The sequence below is a fragment of the Dreissena polymorpha genome, chromosome 5, assembly GCF_020536995.1.
Source record: "Dreissena polymorpha isolate Duluth1 chromosome 5, UMN_Dpol_1.0, whole genome shotgun sequence".
NCBI classification, from domain to species: Eukaryota; Metazoa; Mollusca; class Bivalvia; order Myida; family Dreissenidae; genus Dreissena; species Dreissena polymorpha.
The window spans coordinates 23,728,328-23,733,638 of record NC_068359.1 but is presented as its reverse complement, the minus strand read 5'-3'; positions in this window follow the sequence as shown (position 1 = coordinate 23,733,638).

Sequence of the window (5,311 nt, the reverse complement as noted above, 5' to 3'; positions counted from 1 at the left end):
TGGGTAAAGGTAATCGCGACGCGTTCGTCTCACCTTGAAAATCGTGCAATACGCAATGAGAGCAAAAAAAGGTCTATACCATTCTGCAATCGCATTATCCAGACGATGCTGCAAAAAATGAGTAATCAAATGGAGAACGCTTGTGTCTGGATCCGAACTTCAGGACACGTATGCACCAATGCATTCTGAGAACTAAAGGGACTTAATCACAGTTCACAATTACAGTTGCAAAAAATGACATAAATTTAAGAAAAAGATGTTTGTATTTTATTCAAAGACATGTTAAAAATATTTGTTTGTCTATTGATAAGCATTAGTCGATATCAAACAAAAACAAACTTTATTTCGTGTGGTAACTTTCGCTTCTACAGGTCGAGAGTTGAAATCCCAGCTAAGGTTCATTTTTCCCGTTTTTTATATATTTTTTTCAAATTATTCAATCAATGCAATTAATAGGAGTAAGTAAAGACATGCTAAATGAAAATACATCTTCGTGAAACTTTGACGACCAAAGGACGCTAATGTAACGAACCAATCGTGTGAAATAAACAAACGTTATCACTATTAAAGATACTTGTTCATAGATTGCGGCTTTTTAAAGTGCATTAGTAAAAAAATGAGATTTTAACCACAGAATAGTAGAGCTCCATTATCGTGATAGTAATAGAATTTAAAAAAGAAAGAAAATTGTTTGTTCCCGGCGGGGCATGAACTAGTGCCATTTGGAAAACAAGATTACTAACGAAACCATTCGGCCATCCTGACAACTAACATTTAATATTAGGGATTTGCGTATTGAAACAAAATATTACGAAAACAACATAATTATTCCAATTTTTTCAATCGTTTCGCGTTTGTAACGCTGTATAGTTATATCAATTTCAAATGATTATTTTTCGTATTAAGATGTTTTTTAAACATGAGTTTACGGCAGTTGTGGTATTACAATCCCTGATGTATTTATTTTTTTTATATTTGTAACAAAGATTTCGAAACTGTGCATTTCAACCATCCACCATAAACAATGCCCTTTAAAAGGGCGCGCCATTTTCCTTAATGTGTATTTAATAGCCTTAAACTGTTTAATAGAACTCCATTATACGGGCAAAAGCCCGCGTAGCGTGCGTTGACCGTTCATACATATGGGAATTTAGACATAAAATAGACAAGGGATGCATCTCAAAAATTTTCGTCACGCGACATATATTTTCGCGATGCAATTATCTCCCTTGAATACTAATCTTGTCCATGTTCTGCCTTCGTTTGTTTAGTTGCGAATTTATTTGATCCGATAAATTCAATATCTCAATGTTATTATTATCCTCACAAATCAATAAATAAAACTGTTTAAAAATTGATTCGCTGAATTCATGAACCTCGGCGTTTATTTCGAACTCTCAAATGTTAAATGAAGAGCTAACCACTGCGCACACAGCGTCCGGTGAATAACGACACCCTACTGTTTACTTGTCAGAATTCGTGACGCATTTACCATTCGCTCTCAGAAAGCAGTTTTACCCATGATCATGAGCAATAGTTGGGTAAGTTGCGGTTGTTATCCACGAGGAACAGGTTTATTTACCAAATTTAACGTTATTTCGATTTAACTTTTCAGCATTTTAGCTAATTTGAACTGGTTTTAACTTCCTCTGCACTCACATTCTCAATTCTCATTTATTTTCATATAAAAGGTTACATATATTTAAAGATTAGGCCTCAAACCACTTAATTGATTAAAAAACGGTTGGTAATTATTGTATTTGGTTACATAAAATATCAAGGTATTAAAAATGTGTATTTTATTGATTTTTTTGTTTAATATTTAAGAAGATATTCTAAATATTCAAGCACTGGGCGTCACACACTCCATACATTATTCTGCGCAGCAAAACTGACTGGATGCTAAATACTCAAAAACGATGCCATTCTGGATCTATCAAACTTGCCAGTGATGGAAATTATGCAGTTGTGGCCTTCAAATATGGAATAGTTCTGTTGGGTTATTGTTATGTAACATAAGTAGACTGTAAAGAAACTTCAGTTATTATGAAGTGTCTGTATGTCATCACAAAGCAGTTAACAAATATAAGATGTACAAACAATAGTAAAAGAGAAGTGAAATAAACAACTAGCAGATAGCAAACATGTTAAATTTATGTTTATACTAATAGTGTCCATGCATTTATATAATTTTTTATGATAGTCTAGTAGTTAATAAAAAGCATGCCATAAGCATGGAAGCTCACTCAGTTTTGGGATCATTGTATTTTGAAGACTTCTAGCAAGACAATAAACTTTTTAAACAATATTAACTAGCATGTTTTACTATAGAATTCGATATATATTGTGTAATTGAATGTAAATTTTTCTGCTCCATGAGGGCCATGATATAGTGGCAAAATTGTGATTATTTTAATTGCAAAAATGCCTGTTGAGACTGATCTTCGACATATATCTTTTTTATTCTTGCATAAATAATAATTGGACACATCATGCTGTTTTTTATGTTTATGTTTTTTTGTTTCATCAGTTAATGCCATGAGCAATCGCTTTAAATTCCTTTTTCTACTTCTTCCCATAAAGTGCATGGAGCATCGATACATGTTAGGGTAAAGAAAAAGACCACTGTAAAGCTCAATGCAAACAACCCGGGAATCATTGTTGTGTATACTTTTTTGGCCTTAATTGAATACCAAAAAAGTTCAGAGGAAGTAGCACCAGAAAATAAATGAAAGAAAAGGTGTATTTAATAGTACTAAATAAATTTCTGCTGTACAGAAAAAACTCCTTCCGTATGCGTGTTCACTTGCTTGTTTCACTGTAGTAAACACTATTTGATTTATGGTACCATATGAAGATTGAGAATTTATTTAATTTAACATTCTACGGTTATATTAATATGTTGGGTTAGGAAGGAATAATACAATGTTGACATTGAAATCATATTATATACTCGCTTTAAGTAAAAAAATGATCATTTCCCCCTTCTACTTCATCTTCCGTCTTCAACTTATTGAAATCCCTGCATATGTTCAAGAAACATAAAACACAATTTTAATAATAAAAATACATTATTTATATTTTGACTGTTTAGAAATAATTGTGATTTTCGGTGGACAACAACTCCACATATGCATGTTTCCTCGTTGCTCGCCAGAAGTTATATCTATGCTGTATTCACTGCTCCCTGGTCACATGTCCCTCTCCCCTCTGACGCACATGTACATAGTTCATCCTTTGACATACCACAACTGGAATCAGAAAATGAAAAACACCTTTAGGCTTTACAATGACCATACACCTTAAAAAATACTAAACGATCAGATAAATGATACAGAAGCTCAAATACAACAGTACTAAACGCTATTAAACCTTTGGTCTGATCATCCATACGTGTCGAACAGGACCAAGCACCATCAAGCATCACATGAAAACAGAAAACACGAAATAAATAATAAAAATAAATAAACAAAATCGATTAAATCATAATTGTAAATCATTCATGACTCAAAACAGAGGAATAAATATCCATTTCAAAGCAAAATAAATGCTTCCACTTACTGCACTAAACAATTAGCAATAACCACGCACCTGCTATGCAAATTATTGCGCAATTGGTGTTCAGGCGAAAAGAAAACCAAAAATGTGGGTGTTTTTAACGCTCCACTACGAACATGAATGAAGTAATCCAAATGAAACATTTGCATATGTGGGAGGAGATATGTCCAAATAAGCGGTATCTGACCTTGTCATTACCGGAAAAAAAAAATCTTCGCTCAAAAGTGAAAGTAAAAAATTCGAAAGCCAATATTTTGCAGAAAGCAGGCAGATACCCTTGAAATTTAGCTTTTAATAAATCAATTATTGGCGTCGCCCTGGAGGGCGGCGACTAGTATGTAATGCATTTTTTTTCGCTTATGGGAGAAGTTATTTTACGGATCAATGTATATATTTTTGTTTTAAGAATGTCTTGCATAGTGGTGATTTTTTGTGTAAATTAGTGTTAATTAGTACTGCATTTGTGCATATTACATTTATTACAACATTTATTGCCAATAATGCAAAGCTAATTGTTTTAATTAATAACTGATCCACAACTGATCACAGGGGAAAGATCACAGGGACTGGGCAAATACGCGAAACTTTCTGGTTTTGTATAAAAACACATGTTTTGTATAAAAACAAAACATAATCAAAATATATTTATTTTGTGGTTTTTCTAATTTGCTTATTTAATGGAGAATCAATGTAGTACGATATTTGACGACCTATCGCGCAAGCAAGTTTATTGGAAGGCGTAGTAGTACGAAAACGTACAATGTATTAGTTTATTAATAGACATATATAAACGATCGCTATACACAACTTCACCAAATAGCAGTACATAAGTAAATGTCAGCCGGAATAGCTCAGTTGGGAGAGCGTTAGATTGAAGTTGTTTACGCAACAGTCATCGAAAGGCCCCCCAGTTCAATCCCCGGTTCCGGCACGAACGGAACAGTTCGGCGGCTGACAATTTTTTTCAGTGAGGTTAATAAATATAATAAAGCTTTATTTTATGTAGACATTTTAAAATCCATTTTACTACAATTGGACATTTTTATTAAAATTAATGGATGCAACGTGGTGACAACAATGATTGTAACAATGAGTTGCGATAAAGGAAGCAGCCGCTTATCAAGGAGGAGCTGTGTCCCAGCAACCCGTTTCCCTAGAGTCAAGCACTCCTCGGAGTTTTTTTAAGAACCACATATTGAGCGCGAAGCGTGACACGTATTACTATCCAGGTGGTATGGTCCCTTTAGCATTATCCGACCATTACGTCCATAGTTATCTTCCTTAGAATTTTAGAAATTTTGAAATCCTTGTTCGAAGTCCAAAATTTTCATCCGATTGTTCCCAAACTTTCACAAGTTTTTTTTATCAATGAGGACCCAACCCAAACTCTATATGAGCAATATCGGACCATAAGTCCAGAATTATGTCTCTTTGAATTTAAAAATAAAAGTGAAAAACTGCTTGGTTAGGTGAATATGTCAACATTTTTCATCAGATTCTTTCCAAACTTACAGTGTCTTCATATCAATGAGCATTTTTACCTCATTTAAAATGAGAAACATCGGGGCAATAAGTCCAGAATTTTTTTCTATTAAATTTGACAAAAAAAAAACAATTTCCACTTGTTTAAAAGATTTCACAACTTTCGTCTGAATCTTTCCAAACTTGTTAAGTGTTTTTATATCAGTATTACTCGAACCCTATTGAAAATGATTCATATCGGAGCAATAAATCTATTATGATCTTTTACTGA